This window comes from Macaca fascicularis, chromosome 7 (genome assembly GCF_037993035.2).
Source record: "Macaca fascicularis isolate 582-1 chromosome 7, T2T-MFA8v1.1".
Taxonomy (NCBI): domain Eukaryota; kingdom Metazoa; phylum Chordata; class Mammalia; order Primates; family Cercopithecidae; genus Macaca; species Macaca fascicularis.
Window position 1 is genome coordinate 175,683,034 of NC_088381.1, and position 19,801 is coordinate 175,702,834.

Sequence of the window (19,801 nt, forward strand, 5' to 3'; positions counted from 1 at the left end):
TCCGGCCACTGCACTCCAGCCTGGGCGACAGAGCGAGACTCCGTCTCAAAAAAAAAAAAAAAAAAAAAGAAAAGAAAAGAAAATGTGGCACATATACACCATGGAATACTATGCAGCCATATAAAAGGATGAGTTCATGTCCTTTGTAGGGACATGGATGCAGCTGGAAACCATCATTCTCAGTAAACTATTGCAAGAACAGAAAACCAAACACCACATGTTCTCACTCATAGGTGGGAATTGAACAATGAGAATACTTGGACACAGGAAGGGGTACATCACACACCAGGGCCTGTTGTGGGATGGGTGGAGAGGGGAGGGATAGCATTAGGAGATATACCTAATGTAAATGATGAGTTAATGGGTGCAGCACACCAACATGGCACCTGTATACATATGTGACAAACCTGCACATTGTGCACATGTGCCCTAGAACTTAAAGTATATTTAAAAATATTTTTAAAATGTAGAAGTTTACAATTCAGTAAATAGTAAAATTAATATTAAAATCCTATATGAAATATCAACATTATTATAGGAATTAATAAAATGCATTCAAGTATACCAACTAAAATTAAATCCCAGAAATCAAAAAGATAACTGTAACATCTGAAACTTAATAATTAATGAGCAAATATTTCATAGAGAAGGAAAAAATTGTCAAGACATGTGGAACATGTAGTTTTTTCCAATCAAATGTCACTAAACTATACAATATTTAACCTGTCATTAGTATAAATTACCAATATTTTGTGTAATATTACAACTGAGAACAATTTTTAAAGAGAGAACGGATACTTGCATACAAATGAACTAAACGGAAGGTATTTTCAATGTTGGTCCAACCATTACACCTCTAACAATACCATGGTTTTGAGTGGGGCTTTGGAAAAAATATTTATTTTATTTATTTATTTATTTATTTTGAAACGGAGTCTTGCTCTTTCGCCAGGCTGGAGTGAAGTGGCGCCGTCTCGGCTCACCACAACCCCCGCCTCCCAGGTTCAAGCAATTCTCCTGCCTCAGCCTCCCTCTTTTTTTTAATTTAACAAATATTTATTAAGCACCTACTTTGTGCCAGGCATTGTGCTAGGCACCCTCACTGTGTGCTGTTCCCACACCCACAATCATCTGCTTAGAAATTAAAACCAAGTAATGCAACACCGTCGCAACCATACAAACTGGGGGGCTAGGGGCAGTATCGGAGATGCAGGTGATTCCCAGGATAGAATATGCACCCACCAGAAGCCTGTTTTCCATCTCTCTGTAAGTCCCCACTAAACAGTTCTTTTAAAGCTTCCCAATGTTGTTAGAGAGGAATGTTGTTCTCTCTGTGCGCCCCAAGGCTGGCACCTGGTGGACCTTCAGATACTCTGAATGCTATTGGATAAAAGGGGCCCGATGGCCTGGTGTAAAGAATATCAGTATTTGGATGAGAAAATGCTTTTTTTCATTTCATATGGTTCCAACAACCCTTATGAAAGATATAAACATCCCTGCCCTGACTATGGAAATGTTGAAGGTAGACCTGGTTGTGGAGTCAGAATCTTCCAGTTGTCCACACCCTCACAAGGCCAGAGAAGTGAGAGGAGATTTCTATTCTGGAAAGAGGTGAGTGGACGGCACAACTGGTTTGGAGACACGACAAACTGCGCCTGCATTTACAGAGGCAACGCACACAGGGAACGTCCTAGCGCCATCTGGTCTCCCACACAGGCTTGGGACTCACGGGCGGGGCCTGGGCCTTGACCAGCCTTGGTTGTCAGTGCCTGGTTGGGAGAGTCCTGCACTGAATCCCTGCAAGTCCTGGATCTTCCCGTCCAGCACCTCCAGGAAGCTCTTCACCTCCACCTCCAGGGGGCGCTGTCGGGATTCGCTCTCCTCAGCCTCTGTCTTTAGGGAACGCGCTTTGTCTTCCTGGTTTTGATCCTCTCTCTGCCGCCTCCATCTTCTCAGAGATACCGTCGCGCTCTGAGGTGAGCTGAGGTGTGAGTTCACTTTGTTTCCGGAGATCTTCCAGCTCTGCATCCTTTTCTCGGAGCTCGGCCTCCAGCTCCTCCATCCTCCTCCTCAGCTGCGTGTTCTTCTCCTTCTCCCTGTGGATGTCACGGCCTCTTCCTCTGCTCCGCGCTGGCCGCCGACTCCTGCAGCGCCGTGGGCAGCCGGGCGACGCTCTCCCGCCAGGCCTGCAGCTCCATCTCCCGCCTCTTCCCGTGGGCAGCCCCTGCGTCGAGGCCGCCTTCAGCCTGTGGTTCCCAGACTGCAGGTGCCGGTCGGCTGCAGCGGCGTGAGAGGCCTTTCCATCGTCCGTCCCGTTGACACTGGATGCCGGAGTAGAAGATGGGGCTCCATTCCACGCCCGGGTTCTTGGGATGATCACTCGAGGGCTCCATGTTCTCCTGGGTCTTGTCTTTGGCTATCATGGCCGCTTCTTCCACCTCCTGGAAATTCTCTGCAAACTTTGTCAGCTGCTGCTCAGAGGAAAACCCCAAACCAAACGCCGTGTCAGCTCTGCTGTCGGCCCAGTGCCCAGACGTCTGTGACGTGTTGGTGAAGGTCGTGTTTGGTGTGACTGTGCTGTTTATGGTCACCTTGGCTCCGTCCACACTGACGATCCCATAGCTGTTCCTTGTGACATCACAGAAGCAGGAAACGGTGACCGCCTGTGGCTCGCAGGCATCCAGTTCTTCTTGGTGTTGGGGTCAGTCTGGAAGACCCGCGTTCCGGGGTGAGGATGGGCTGTTCTCCCATCTCCAGCGCTGCTCAGGCAGCCGCTCCGACCCGGCCTCTGGTGCTCGCTCTTCACTGGCTGTGCATCCGCTCCCTGCGCAGCACATGTGCCGGCCCCTGTCCGCTTGGCTCAGCCCTGGCGCCACTCCATTCAGCCAAGTGGGCTGGGCGGGGGCTCTGGAAAAAATCATTCTAAGAGATAAACTAAAAGAATAATCTATAATATGGGACGACAGGATTCTATCTCAGAAAAAAAAACAACTGAAAATACGTAATACAAAGTCCTGAGAAGAAATCTTGAAGCACAGGAAGGTCTCATGTATAGTAAGTTGTAATATGTTTATTGTTAAAATTATTACCTTTGCGTTGTTTCGAAAAATTGAAGCAAAGCATAATGAAATTAAGTGTTTTGTGCTTATGTTGTCCAATAGCATGTTGAGAAAACTGAAGAGCCCTGTAATCCTGAGGAGGAGGCCTAATCCAAGGAGGGAGAGGCTCCCGGTCCTGTGGACACACACGGTTTGCCTGCTTCTGCCCATGTAGGAGCTGCTTCCTGAAGCCTTCAGGAGGCAGGAGGGTGAATGAGTTTCTAAGGACAATCTAATCACATCGTGACGGGGAGAAAAACATTCATGACCTAGAACGGATAAAAAATGTCTAATTACAATTTCATTGAAAATTGAAAAACTCTGGTTGTATATATTTATAGTGAATAAAGTTATGTGATGATTTATGAATGCAATATGGAATAATTGATTCGAACTCATTGACATATATATCACCTTAAATCCTCAAATTTTTATTTTTGTGTGTGTCACAAGGACATTTGAAATTTGTTCTTGGCTGTTTGAAAATGACCAATACACTTTGTTTAAGGTTACAAATAGACATCAATTTATGTAAACTATAGGCAATGATTGAAAGGAATTGTGGATTGCTATAATTTATGTGTTTCATTCTTTAGGACATATTTTATATATTTTTATAATTTTACTATAATATTAAATATAAAAGACTACACATGTATGCATAAGTTTGTGTATTTACACGTATGTCTATAGATGTAAATTAATGTCCCTATAGCTATGTAGTAGCTAATATCAACATATGTTAACAAAACTCTAAAAGAACAAGTGCAAATTATTACAAAGAATTATTTCTCGATGTATTTTTAAAAAATACCCCTATATATAAATTAAAAATTAATAAAACACAATTCCCAATAAAAAAGTTCATGATAAATAAACATAGTAAAATATCGCAACTTAATAAGACTCCAGAGTCCTGCAAAAAGTAGCCTGCCTCCTGCAGATGAGAAAGGAAACCTGCATAGCCCTGCAGGGAGGTTTGTGTCTGGGCTCACACTGACCTCCCCTCACTGTGTACAGTAATACATGGCTGTGTTCTCGGTTTTCAGCCTGTTCATTTGCAGATGAAGTGTGTTCTTGGCGTTATCTCTGGGGATGGTGAATCGGCCCTTCCCGGAGTCTGTGAGGTATGTGCTACCCCCATTAGGATTAACTTGTCTAACCCACTCCAGCCTATTCCCTGGAGCCTGGCGGACACAGTTCATGTAGTAGCTACTGAAGGTGAATCCTGCAGAGGCTGCATAGGAGAGTCTCAGGGACCCCTCAGGTTTTGCCAAGCCTCCCCCGGACTCCACCAGGTGCACCTCACACTAGACACCTGCAACAGAGACACCCTGGTCAGAAACTGCTGCACGTATCCACTGTTTTTCTCACTTATGTCCGCTCACACTCACACATCTCTAGTTCTCTATAGATCACCTTTTAAAATATCAACAAGGAAAACCCAGCTCAGCATCAACTCCATGGTGAGTTCTCTGTGTTCGGTGTTGATCACCGAGTGAAAACACCTGGGAATTCTGGGGCTGGGCTCTGATCCCGGAGCTGCATGGTCACAGCTGGCCTGGTTTTTATCGGCAGAGGGAGGGCCCTATTGGCATGTCTCCTGCTATATAGCAAGCTCTGTGGTGGGACAGCTGCGGAGAAGGCAGTGCCCAGAGCAGATGAGAGTGTCCTAGAAAACACTGAAGGTAATCCTGGCTCCCTGGAAAATATAGCTTCAGATTTTGTGATTGTGCCTTGATAATCATTTAGCAGACATCAGCTTATTTAATTTTTACATATTTGCAGAATGTATTTAATGCAAGTGTCAATGTTACATTTTTAGAGAAGATAAATTACAGAACAGAGCAGTTGTACAATGTGTCCAATATCACACATCTGGCCAGAGTTAGCCCTATTACCTGTGTCTGTACCTCTAAACGCCGGAAGAGACTGCTCCCCTGAGACAACTCCAGGCCAGTGTGGGACATGCCTAGAGAAGTTTTCAGGATGTCCCACCTGTCATAACACCTTTACGTAATTTTACCTTTTCTAGTGTTTACCTGAAATACACAGTCAGTGTTCACATGTGTGTATTTTCAGTAGTCTGTGATTATTCATGTGTCCATATTCATCTCTTTCTTGCTCTTTCTCAGCCAATATATTCATTTTTGTTACTGCTTTATTCTAAAACTCAGTCAATAATGAAATCAAATTGATAGTACGGAATTTGGAAAATGTTAATATATGTGTGCGGTTGTTGAATCAGCACTTCAATCATGTTTTAGCAATTAAATTAATCTCTAATTTTTTTGTCTCACTTCTTTGTAATTTTATTTCACCACCTTTTTACACTCACCACCCTATTTTCAGAAAAATTTAGATCTTCTCCATGTTAATTTTGAATAGTTTCATCTTCTACACTTTATACAAATGAAGTAACATGAAGTTTCCTGTGAATTCTTTAGCTTCCTTCAGTCAGCACAATTATTTCATAATGTCCCCATGTTCTTATGTGAATGAGTCATGCCTTGATTTCAATGGTTCATTGTATTTCAGTACATGAAACTTCTCAAATTGTTCAACAATGCACCAAATAAGGAATATTTGATTTGTTGTCTTAGTTTCTGAATTTTATTTAGAAAGCAGATACTAAGCATGAGAATAGAAAAAAATGAGAAAATGATGATCTTATTCTAACCTCATTAACAAAAAACTTTAATGACTACAAAAGAATAAATCCTTCAACATATCTGAGTTGATGTCACAGAGAAATAGAAAAACCTGAAATCTGAGAAAATAGGGGCCTGCAGAGAGACCTGGGGTCCATCTATTAGAGTAGGTCTAATACCATGCAATGAATGGGTCAGGTCCCACTCATTGCATGGTATTGAAGATAGGAAAAAGCTAACCTGGAAATGTTTAATCAGTTGCTTGAGGACGTGTGTACTAATGGTACGAGAGTGTGAAACTCCCAGACTAGCAGGCTTTTCTTACAAATTTGGGGAAATCCCCAGACAAGTCACCCACCTGCTCTCCTGTGGTGTTGACTGAGGAGGAAGAACAGCAGCTCCTTTCAATGCTGAATCCCCATTCACTACATGTGGGAGACATTAAATTTTGTGTCCTGTGGGCACCGGTAGAATCAACTAGAACGTAAGGAAACAGGACACCAAGGAAACTCTACCAGGACACACTTCCCATCTCTTTCCTGAAGAATGAAATCCTGAATCTGTGGGGTAAGTACAGTGGGTCAGAAGCTGAGGACACTGATGAAAAACCACTGTGGCTGGGAAGAGGCACTCTGACACTTGGCGAAGGGAAGGAGCAGGAACGCTTGTAAGACCATGCTTCAGAGCGAGTCTCACCACCCGTAGCTAAGAAGGAGGTTCGGTCAGAAGTTTGGAGAATGTCCTGCTGTGTCCGAGCCCCTTCACCACACAAACAATCACCAAGTACAAATGTCAGTGGGATGCACCTGCCCCAGCTGAAAGACACAGGCTCTCTCTGGGGAGAATAAAATGTGAAGACCCAAAGTCAAACGGACCAAATGCACGTATCACTGGAGGAACCTGAAGTTTTTGTGAACAGAAGAAGCTGACTTCAACTCTGATAGCCATGGCAACAACACACTTGAAACCCAGCCCTGACTAGATTCCCAGAAATGTGGTTATTAAAAGCCCAGCAGAATGTATTGTGTGATCATCTCCAGGAAGAAAATAATAAATATAGGAAAATAATTACAAGGGAAATGCAAACTGGAATTCTACGTGCATTACAATTTCATTAAAAGTGAAAGGCAAATAAAATTATGTCATAAAAAAGATCTTGAGACAATTTGTCTGCACATTCATGTTTCAGGGCACAATTTTACAAAGTTTCTCTGCTAGTAGCCATGTGCTATGAGTTCAAAACATAGATCTATACAAAGAAATTAAGACTGTGAAAAATGGGAAAATCAAGATGAAGTACAGTTTTATCTTTGTAATTGCTATAATATAGAACAGTATACATCAGTAAAAGATTACATATTATATTTTATAACATTGTTAAGTGCAAACTGAGAATAAACCAGAAAGAGTGGTGAGAAGGAGGAATTGAAAGCACACAGTTACACTATCTCTGTACTTCATATCAAGGCCATCACAGTGTTTGCATTAGAATCGAATTACATACAGTTCTTATTGTAAACCTTATGGTAACCAATACTATATTTATAAAAAGTGAATTGTATAATCTGTTAATAGAGAAATAAACATCATTATAAAATGCTAATTTAAACAAAGAATGACAGAAACAAATATTAGTTTAAAAAATAGAATTCATTATAGTTGTTTTAAAAAAGAAAGACCCAACTATTAGCTATGTACAAGAAAGTTATCCTACATATTCACAAATAGAAAAAGATGGGAAAACATGGATTATGAAAATATGAACCAAGAGAAAGCTATACTAGCTGTGTAAATTTCACACAAAGTAGACATCAGAAAAAACACTTTTAGGACTTAACAGGGATTACATAGGATAAAGTTACAAGTTTTTAAAAAGACACCAAAAAAGACTCACCAAAAGTGTAATAGATGAAGAATGCACCATTCTTTGTGATTTCAGAACAAACGTGATAACAGAAGTAAAGATGTCAGTGAGACCATGCATGTAAGAGTGCACGTAAAAACTTCCTCTTGAATTTCTCCCTGTTGCCACCACACCAGCCCTGGTCCTGGAGCCTGCTGGACCAAGCTGATGCTACAGTCAGTGAAGGTGAATCCAGAGGCTGTGCAGGAGAGGCTCAGTGAACCGCTGGGCTGTACAATTTTTCCACCTCAGACTCCACCAGGGAACTTCACACAGGTCTTCTGCAAACAGAGAGAACAGACTGAGAACAGCCCCATGTGGAGCAGCCACAGCTGGACCTGATTCATAAAGGCCACTAATATTGAGGGTGATGAGGAGGGAAGCCCAGATCAGTGCAGACCCCATGGTGTGGACACTGAGGAAGGGCACAGACATGGAGTGGCTCCTCCCCAGGGCCTGAAGGAACAGGGGATGAGCTGCCTTTCATAAGGAGGGGAGGGGACACATTTCCACATCTTTCTTTTTGTGGTCATGGGTGCACTGCTCAGCATTGCTCATCCATCCTCTGCTTCTACATTTCAGGGAGGGCAGGGTGAAAGGATTCCTGGTTCTGGACAGGGTTAATCTGCCCATTACTCTTTTTCATTCTCTAATGTGGATACTATTCAGGTATCTTCATAGCAACAAACATTATAGACAAAAAAGACAAGTAAGAACATAAGAAATACATTTTCAGAGAAAACAGACATCTGTCTGTAATCAGTACATTTAGAGCTAGAAACCAGTGTTCCTGACAATGAGGCAAAGTTAAGTTGAAATGAAAAAAAATACATATCTACACCTTGTCAGGAAGGAGTTTTATAATTGTCATTCTCGTGAGATCAATTTGCCACAAAATTATTCAACATTGGATATATGTGCTTGTGTCAGGAAGCAGTCAATGTGGAAATGTGTGCACTTATCTGAGTGAAGAGTTCACATGGAGACATGTCTGCTTGTTTGAGACAAGAGTCCACATGAGGAAATGTCTGTTTCCTGAGGAAAGAGTAAATGTAAGGACATATGTGGTGGTCTGAGGAAAGAGTCCATGTGGGGACATGTGAGTTTGTCTGAGGGAAGAATCCACATGAGTAAAGGTGTGTTTGTCTGACAGAAGAGCCCACATGTTGACAGATGTCTGTACCCATCTGAGGGTAAATGAAAGTTCAGGGACAGTGCATGCCTGAACTCAGGGAAAACTTTTCTGAACCAAGGAAAGAGAAGAATGCTCTGGGTTGTTTGCTTGTCAGGAAGAAAAAACCTGAATCACGTAGAAAATTGATTTTTTAAATTAAAGGTCTTCATTGAATGGAAACATTGTATATGCAAGTCAGGAAAATTACTTCATTCTTTCTTGCATGCATCTCATAACATTCCCACACTCCCAAATACATTATTAGATAATTTTATAAAGTCTGTATTTAATCCAGGGGTTAATGAATTGCTAAATATATTTCAATTGTATATATTTAGGTTTACATTTTCCATCACAAAATTATGAGCTTAGATAAATTAATTGTGTCATGTCTCAACCATTGCATATCACCAGAATATTCTTATTCTTCTTAAACAGAGCCTGTTTTACTTATTTTACACCCACCCTCTAAATTCCTGGAATATCCTACTTATTTGACTGTAGTTTTGGGTGTAACAGAATTTCAGACTGATGAAACTATACCGTGTAATTGAAACGACTTCACAGAAGAAAGTGGAAAATGAAGTTGCTGATCTAAGTAACTTTGAAAATAAGGAGGTTCTATAAGTTTTAATTGTAAACAAACCGCACATCGGCACTCTATTCTAGTAGATAAACATGTTTCCTACAAGGGTATAACTTTACATTTCTGATGCCATTCTGCATGTGTCCTGAAATAAGTAATAAAATGACATATGATGGGATTGGGGATTCCTCACTTTGCAGTGGGTGGTTATGGACACTCGAGGAAGGAAGGTTGGAAAGGTCTTTATGGTAGCATAGCTGGGTGGAGAGTCCAGTGTCTTCTCATTTTTAATGTAATCAAGTTACAGAAGATTAGATACATAAACAGTTTTGAAGTGTCTGTAAACATGGGTTCATATAAACATGCACATTTACTAGGCCAATTGGTTGAGAGGTCCCAGAAGTACTTATACGACGTTAACAACACACATACCCAGTATCACAATATTTTATTTTAATATTATTCTTTAAAGCCAGAAACAAGGAATCTTTATTAAAATGGCTAATTCTATGTATGAAAAAGGTAATATAGAAAACGAGCTTAGAATTTATTGTAATACCAGGAAGTAACAAAGTGTTCAAAAACAGAAGGATGAAGTGGGCTGTAAGGATGTAGGATCCAAACTAAATCAGCTCCCGGTACCTAATAAAGCTTTGGCGATTTGAACAATAAAATGAATAATGCAGTGTGGATCTGTTTCAGAGTATGAAATAGCTATCCATAAGCCAATACAGATATTATTAGATGATTAAATAAAGAAACAATGGGAAGAAGAACACATCTCCTTACAGAATTCTTCCAAACACCTCAGGAGGATAGTCCTCCAATCAAAAGGTGAAGGTTAAACACTCATGAGTTGATTGTGGCCTGAGATTAGAGACATGGGAAAAAAATCACTAATACTGTATTTTATAATGAGACTTCAGATATAATGCCAAATACATGATGTACGAATTAGTTTTCGTTTATGTTTTTGTCTACATTTGTGCAAACACACACACAAACACACACATTTTTCTGCAATACCCCCTGATAAGGGAGAAAAAGGCAACCACACACTTGGAGAAAATACTTCCAAGTCACATGTTTGTTAAATCAATTTTTTTAATTTGTTAAATGACTTTTATAGTCAATATGCAAGTAAACTTACAACTAATCAAAACAAAACAATGCAGTTAAAAATGAACCAAATATCAGGAGAGGCATCTCACCAAAAATTATATAAAAATTGTTAAATATGAATTTTTTATGAGGGAAGTGTGCATTTATATAAATACTAGATAACATTACTCACCTATTAGTGTGGCTAAAACTCACTATTCTCATGATGATAAATGGAAATATGAATGTGGAAAAACAAGAAATATTATGCATTGATGGTGGGAATTCAAAATGTTACACGCACAAAATGAGATTCTTGGCATTTTTTAAATAGAGATAAAAATAGAGTTAAAATGTGCACTTGTGTTTGGGTTCCAAAATATTTACAACATTGATTCAGAAATTGATGTTTACAAAGATTGATTCAGAGGAAGTTCTGTATCAGATTTCTTAATTTGGTTCATTCTACAATCCCTGAAATTTGCTCACAGAATAAATGTCATGTGAAAAATCTCTCAAATAACTAAAATCCCATCCACTCAAGCCCTTGTCCAAGATTCTGTCGCACCCAGTGCATAACATAGCTGGTAAAGGTGTATCTGGAAGCCTTCCAGGAGACCTTCACTGAGGACCCAGGCTTCTTCACCTCTGCCCCAGACTGCACCAGCTTCACCTGGGAGTGGGCACCTGTGGGGAGGACACAGGAATGAATGAAAGCCCACTTGACTGAACTCAATCCCCTTCTCATCACTGGGACTTGGGAACCCCTTACCTGTACCTACTGCCACCAAGAAGAGGATCCTCCAGGTCCGGTCCCTAATGAGGAGCTGTGCTCTCAGGGGCTTCTCTGGGGGAGGGATGTGGTTATTGGGTGATGCTCTCAAGGCTGAGATATATCCATATTTACCTCCGTGGATCTCAGATTATTCATATATTCATGAGTCAGAGCATTTCATTGCTCAAGACTCTGATTCAGGATAAGAAACAGTAGATGAATGACACATCAGCCTTACACGAGTGGGATTCTGATGGTCCAAGCCCTAATCCTGCTTAAAGAAACGGATGCCCTGCTCCATTAACAAATTTTTGTGGCCAGACACCCTTTCACTGAAAAGCAAGCACCCAGAGGACATGCTCCTCACTGTGAACCCACGTTTGATTAGCATGGAGACCACACGGAGGATTTCTGGAACCATCACTCTTCATGACACTGACCAGGTGCTGTGACCCCATCCTGGTCCCATCAGGCACCAGCCACAGCTCATTGGTGACTCTGAGAAAGTGAGTGCTGATGTCCCACGTGAGTGTCCAGCAGGTCCCTCTGAGATCTGCTGGGCGCTCCCGAGACAGTGTCTCCAGCACCTGCCTGGCATGGTAATCCACCAGGATCTTCAATAGAACCACCCTTGGTTTACAGATTTGCCCCGTAATGCATAATTAGAGTTGATTTTCTCGTCTCACAGAAAATAGGAATCAAAAGATGGAAAAGAACTTTAGAGTTCTTTATGAACTCACTACTCCAAAAATAATTGTCAAGGAATTCGTGTTTTGAATAAGTCTGGGTTTTATTTCCTACTCCATTTAATGGAATTTCATGAAGTGTTTATGTACTTTCAGTTCATGCCCATAGATCCTCATCTTTACGTATTGGTTTCTGACTCACTGGGTCTGTGTACCTGCCACACTCTCAGATCCATCACTGCCCTGTCAAATGCACAATGTGGGCAACATTACCTAACATGGAAATCTGAATTTTTTTATTCATAGAAATATAGTGACTCCCACAATTCTGTATCCATTCAATTAGTAAAACCATTCCTATCATTTATATCATCACTATTAAGATATTTATTGTCCTAGAAACACACTTTAAAAATAGTTCTCGTTGCCTTAAGTTATATGAATGGTTCCGATGTAACAGAATATTTAAAGGCACATCAGCAGCTGGTTGAACACTTAGTTTTGTTGTTGTTGTTGTTGTTGTTGACAAAGGAAGACACAGGCCCTGAGAGGAAACCTCCTCCCCATCCTTCTGTACACCTGCTCTGGGGTTGGAACCTGTGCTTGGTGGCTCCTGAGTGCCCCCTCCAGCCCAGCCTTGCCTTGCAGTGAGGTTTCTGCAGTGGCTGTGACCTTGACCAGGCGTCTCCAGGGGAAAAGCTCTACTTTCGTCTTTACTCCCTTTTGTGGTTTCAGTGTCCCTGGACTATTTGCTTACATCTTACCTGGATACATGTTACCTGGACTATTTACCTGGATTTGCTTACATCTTACCTGGATTATTTGCTTATCTTACCTGGATTATTGCTTACGTCTTACCTGTCTATGGACTATTTTCTTACATCTTCATATACTCATGGAAGAATGGGGGAGGGATCTGGAATGGAAGATTTGTCTTCCTTCACATAGGATAAGGTTCTGGAAAAGTTATTCCCTGTAGGAACTTTTGGAGAAGGCTCCCAGCGTATTTTTCAGTAATTAAACTTCCCCACTTCTGACCCAAAGGAAACCTATTTGAATGTATTGTTTCAAATCTGGAGGTTTCTGGAGGGAAAGTCCAGAAGACTGAGGAGTGTATGGCCCTCTGGAACTGTCACTTCACCCTAGTCCACATCTGTCTTGCAGTGCTTACCATGTAAGTGCCCTCAACAGCGCTATATATATATAAATATAAAAAGTGTGTTTTTGTGTGTGTGTGTGTGTGTGTGTGTGTGTGTGTGTGTGTGTATATGACACTTCCTTTGCTGGAACAGAAACAGCAGAAATATTTCTGCAGCTTCTGTTCCAGTAAAGCTAGTGTGAACTACCATTCTGGACATGCCTGTCTCCCCAGTTTTGGGAGTGGGCAATTTTTTATTGGAATTTCATTCCTTTGATGAATTCCCAAAGGTACTGAAGATCAGATTGTGTAGATACCTCTTGACTTAAGAATGAGGGTGATGACTTTTGTAATCTTTACATTTTGGAGCAAAGACCAAAAGTGCAACCAAAGGTCCTCTTCATGTTACTGGAGCGAGGATTCTAACCTGATTACATAGATGTGGTACCTGGTCTGACATAAATGAACAGGCAAGGCAACAGAGAAATGACATGGCAGGAAGTTTATGAAAAGTCTCAGCAATTTTAATTTTCTTCTGAGGAAGCAGAAACTGTGAAAGTAAAACAGTGTGACTGGTCATGTCTCAGGTGATGTTCTGTTCTGGAAAGTATCTCCAGTCCTGGGCTGGATCTAGTGGGTGCACCTGGGCACCCAAACCTGAAATAGTGGCTCTTATTCCTTAAACACAAGACATTTCAATGAGAAAGCTGTTCTCAGTTGAGCTTCAGAGCAGGGAGGAGGAGATGGAGGTGTCCTTGGCTTCTCAGAATTACTGAAGCTTGAAGACCAAGGCCACCTCTGACAAGCAGAAATCCACTATAAGCGCGTCACATCAGCTCTGTCTTCAGGAATCTTTAACTGTGTGGGAGGCGAAGGAATGTAATTTATTCCTTTCTGCTAATGCAGTGTGCTTCAGAGAAAATAAATTGAAAATTTAATATAGTTTTTTTGCCATAATAGGGGAGAGAATATGAATAACTCATAGCAATACAAGTGCTCACTCCAGAGCCTGCAGAAGGAGCAAGTGCACAATCGACAGAAGGAAGCGCCCTGCCCGAGGAAGCAGGAGCCCTATAATCCTTCCCTGAGAACTGCCCTCCAGATGCCACGTGTCAGTGGAACCTGGGCCCCTGCCTGGGATCTTGTGCATAGTGTGGAGAGCAGAGCACAGCTCCATTCCTCCTCACTGTGTGACCTGGGATGTGACCTCTTCCTCTGAGCTTCATTCCAACTAGGTGATAAAATGAAATAACAGCCTTAACTTTACCTGTGACCTTTCTGGTAAGAGCCAGTGATATTCAGAATTGTTATCACTATTGTTGTCCAAACCCTTAAATATCATGAAAATACCTGTGTGTCCCCTCGTCTCAGACCTCAGATGACCACCTCGCAGAGAGCACACCTGCTTTGTTTCTGTCACAGACATGTTATTAGAACTGGAAAGTATGTGTACCTTGTTATAGAATTTATCTTAGTTATGTTACACTGGATGAAGTTAGAATTAGTGACAGAAGTTTAGCTGATGGGATATCTAAGCAAACTATCGACGGTGTGTCTTCATTTCTCCCTGCTTATTATAGATAATGTGAGAGGAGAGAGAAAAATTAAAGGGAAAACTATTGACCAATAGTCAGGTGTTTTATAAACAAAGGAGGTTTTCACATCTTTAAATTAAACCCCATTAAATTAAATAAATTAAGGAATTTTAAGACATTTTTCCACATTCTAGATACATGTCTAATACAGAGTTAGTTAAATGCAAAAAGAGATTAACACAGAAAATGGAAATTCAGCAACAGATAATTTTGCCAAATAGGCAGATTTAAACTAGTTTGGAAATTTACCCATATATTCAAAGAATAAACTCCAGATTCAAATAAGAAATGATAAAATGTCTATGTTTAATGACTGGTTGAGAGAAGTTTGAACGAACATTATTTTGATGAATCATACATCAATAATAAAACTTTGTCCAGTGGTCCACATTTTCAAGGGGCTGCTTGAATAAATCGTTTCTACCTCCCCTACCTGTGATTTCTGGCAGAATCTATCATCCTCTAAAACCCAGGGACCATTAAGAACAGAGACAGAAGTTTGAATACTACGAAGTTTTGAGAGACCCAAATTACTGCCTGGACTGATTGGTGAGGGTGATCTCTACAAGCCTCGTCTTTGAAGAGTGTATGGTGGCTTTTGTTATAATGAACAGGTAGCAACAAAGGCAGTCAAGGAAAATGAAGGAGGAGGGGAACATAGTCCAAACAGAAGAACAACATAAAGATCCAGAAACTGATATCAATGAAAAGGAAGCATATGGATTACCTGGAAGAAAATTTAAAGTAAATGTCAGAAACAAGTTCAATGAGCTAGTGGCAGCATGCAAGAACAATGTGAGAATTTTAATAGAGATAAAACATTTAAAAGATGACTAAACAAAAATATTGATGCTGAAGAATACAATAAGTCAGCCAAAAATTTTAACAGAGGATTTTAGACCAGACTAGATCAAGTAATAGAAGAAACAGTAAACTCAAAGAAAGATCGTTTGAACTAATAGAGACAGAGAAGAAAAATTTAAATGAAAGAAATAAAAGGAGTTAAAGACTTATGTGTCTTTAACACACTGAAAACTAAATTATGCATTGAAGAGTTCTGCAAAGATTAGATAAAAGGGGTAGCGAAGGAAGAGGGCGAGACGGAGAGAGACGGAGAGAGAGAGGCAGAAAGGTTTTCAAAGAAGGAATAGCATAGAAATTTTCTAAATCTGGATAAGCAAATATTCATCCACATCCAAGAAGCTCTATATATTTTAAATAAGGTGAACCAAATGAGAAAGATCAGAGATAGTATGAAACCACGTTGCTAAAAGGAAAGGTTTTTGAAAACAGAAAGAAAATGAGCAGATTTAGCAGATTTCTCAGCAGTAGGTTTTCAGTTCAGAATGGAGAGGAATTATATTTGATAATGTATGGTTTAGTGATAGAGATTATTTCGGAAAATGTGTTTCTAGTCAATGTCATCATTGTGCAAGCATCATAGGGAGAACTTACACAAACCTGTAAAGAATACCCTACTACACATAGGCCATTTGAAACAGCACAAAGTTTCCAGACAACCAGCCTGTACAGCGTGTTACTGCTCTGAACACTAGGAAACTGAAACGCCGTGGTAAGTATCTCTCTATCTAAACACATATAAATATGGAACACCTTTAGTGAAAATACAGTATTACAATGTTATGTGGCCACAAGCATACATAAGGTCTATTATTGACTATAACATTGTTAAGTAGCACATAAATGTATTCAAATTGCTGGGGGAAAAAAACTGAAAAACAAACAAAACTCTGCCAACCAAGAAACTTTACCATGTAAATCTTTTTGTAAAATAAAAGATAGATAAGACCTTTCCCAGAGAAGCAAAAGATAAAGGAGTTCTTCAACACTGGGCCTGCCTTAAATAACAAAGACTCTCAACTAGCTCTGCAAAATAAGGACATAGTTGCATCAGCTCCATTCTGGCCTCTGTCATTTGATAGTTTTGTGTGAATTTTCTTTCTGTTCTTTCAGGACTTTCTTTCTCTCTCAACTTCTAACTCCGTTCTCCTTTTAATTCTCAGTTTATTGAAAAGATTCATATTTAGTTAAGAACACTAAAACTTTGGAAAAAAATTTCATCTTAACCCAACAAATTTAATTAACGGTCTTCACGGATGCCCATCTGTTTTTTCTTGTTTTGTTTTCCTGTGGGATATGGCCCTTGTGTCTACTTCAACCCAGTCCCTATTTCCATATGCATGAGGCATCCAACCATCACACACCCAGGAACATCTTGGAGGAAGGGACGCTACCATCTGCCTCATCAGCCTTCAGGTGCACAGTGGCCATTCCTTCAGCTGTTGTATGTGCTTTAGGGCTTTCCATTTAAAAGTGTATTTCACTATCCCCCAAATAAAGTTCCTGGACCTTAAAAAGTGACGTGGTGTTGGGGGCATTGACATCCAAATTTCATTGAAAGTCTCTTCTTTCCTTGGTAATTGAGGAAGACTGGGAAGAAGGGAACAAAACTCAGACCTCATGTAGCTCCTCATTTAGCAATAGATTCAGTGCAAATTTAGAAAGTTGAAGACATAGAGTGATGTTGGTGTGGTTTTCTGTGGCATACTAAGGAGACAGCAGAAGATGGTCAGTGGTCAGTCTCCATCCAGCTGGTATCCATTGTCCATTAGTTAGGTCTTCAGAAAAGATAAAAGACAACTTTTGTGACAAAGCCCCAAGGGCTTCATTAAAACACTTTGCCCAGAAATTGGCCAACAGGGACATGACAAGTGTTTATATCACAGCTACTATTTTTTGCCTACTTTATGTAGAAATCTGAGAGATGTGCCCAGTCTCAGGGGGCAGATTCTCCATCCAGGGGACAGCGCTAACAGTGTTATGTAGTATTAGTAGGTCTGGGTCTTCCTAAGAAGACAACACGGAGTGGGTGGCTTAAACAATAAATATTGATTTTCTTACAATTCTGAAGTCTGAATGTTGAAGATCAAGGTGCTGGCAGGGTTGGTTCTTGGTGCGGCTTCTTCCTGGCATGCACTGGGGCACCTTCTAATACACTGCGTCTCCACATGGCCTCTTCTCTGCGTGCACGTGAAAAGTGAGAGGTCTCTGGTGTCTCTTCCTCTTCTTATAAAGACAGCACGTCTATTGCATTAGGTTCTCACACTTCTGACCACGTTTAACCTTAATCATTTCATTAAAATTCAAATAGAGATCCTTTGAATTTAAGGCTTCAACATATGAATTTCAAAGAAAGAACAATTCAATTGATGACACAAACCAAGAGATGGTGAGAAGCATTAGAATATATATATTTTTAATCACTAAGGAATAATGGGCCATGCAGGAACTTGTAGGAAAGTTCCTAGTAATCGGTGAAACGTCAATTGTAAGAGGAAAATGTGCCTTCCTCCTTTCTTTTCTGGCAGAAGAATGTGAGGAAGCAGAACCACAGATATCAAAGAAAGAGGAGCCCTGGGGACAGCTGAGGTGCTGGTGAGGAGGGAGAGCACGGAGCAGATGAGGAAGCCCCGCCCTCCCTGCACCTGCTCCTGACCCGGCCTCCTGCTCTGTGGGCCCCGCGCGCCCCCTGCTGGTCCTGAGCGGCACCTGCGCCCGCCCCCTCCGCCTCCCTGCAGGGAGGTTTGTGTCTGGGCTCACACTCACCTCCTCTCACTGTGTTTCTCGCACAGTAATACACGGCCGTGTCCGCGGCGGTCACAGAGCTCAGCCTCAGGGAGAGCTGGTTCTTGGACGTGTCTGTTGAAATGGTGACTCGACTCTTGAGGGAGGGGTTGTAGTCGGTGCTCCCACTACTACCACCGATATACCCAATCCACTCCAGCCCCTTCCCTGGTGGTTGGCGGATCCAGTTCCAGTAGTAACCGCTGATGGAGCCACCAGAGACAGCGCAGGTGAGGGACAGGGTCTCCGAAGGCTTCACCAGTCCTGGGCCCGACTCCTCCAGCTGCACCTGGGACAGGACCCCTGTGAACAGAGAGACCCACAGTGAGCCCTGGGATCAGAGACAGCCTCCCATATCGTCATATCTGCATCCCCGAGACACTCACATCTGGGAGCTGCCACCAGGAGGAGGAAGAACCACAGGTGCTTCATGTTCTTGCACAGGATGTCCGTGACTCTCAGAGAGCATTTCCCATGTGAGCTGGACCCTGAATTTAAGGAAATGTGTGGTGGTTTCCTGTGGGTGCCTAAGTGAGGATTTGCATATGGGTGGTGCCTTTGTATGGAGAGGTGAAAAGGGATGAGGGAGGCCCCAGGCTTTGGGGCTCACCCTGAGAGGAAGATGCTGGCTGTGTCCTCTAAGAACTCAGTTCTCTTCCTGGGGCCTCCCCTCGCCAAGCCCTGAGTCCTCTTCTTCTAGGTAGGGAGATGGGCTGAAGGAGCTGGTCTGGGAGATGAGTATTATCATGGATCAGGGATAGATTTTGGAATAGGTTCAATGCTGTTGTACCCTTGAAGATTTATATGAAACCAAACAAACATCCAGGTTATCTAAATTGTCAAATCTCCATTCAAAACATTAGGGCAGCAGCTAAATATATTCATCACAGTGAATTTATACAAACCTACATCCATGCAATGTTTATTGTAATTCAGAATATCCAGCGTGGTTAGTGGGAATATATCTGTCCCGGAGAGTGTGTCATTTAAAAGAAAAACAAAAACAAAGCAAAACAAAGAAACATCTGAGACCTTCCCTTTTGTGACCGTTTGAAATCTGGGATTCTGTCTGCAATCTCAGGAGAAGGTAGTGGGACGTATCTCCAACCGTCTCAATGTGTGATGCTGAGAATGTGGCCTGACCATTACACACTTCTGTGTGAATAGATGTAGATTGGGGATCACAGTGACAATTTCAGTCAAAATCTATAATAGGTCCGCACAGGAGCATAGTCTCATCATCAAGATTAGTGCAATCGCCTTTCCTGGGAACAAGAGAGGACCTCTGTGAGCCCTCCCCTCTGACAGCACAAGGAACTCTGGTTCTTCCCTGACAGGTCACACTTCTGAAACATGGCTGGACAATGACACTCAAGCCCAGAGTCCTCACCCACATATTTATCATGTCAGGTGCACCTGTGTCTGAAAGACTTTCTCCTTCATTGAATT

At 41.5% G+C, this 19,801-nt stretch overlaps 1 pseudogene; it reads right to left on the bottom strand.

Annotated features, from left to right (window-relative positions):
• LOC135964468 (homer protein homolog 2 pseudogene) lies at positions 1-2,751 on the bottom strand (annotated as a pseudogene).
• Between the last annotated feature and the right edge of the window lie 17,050 nt (positions 2,752-19,801).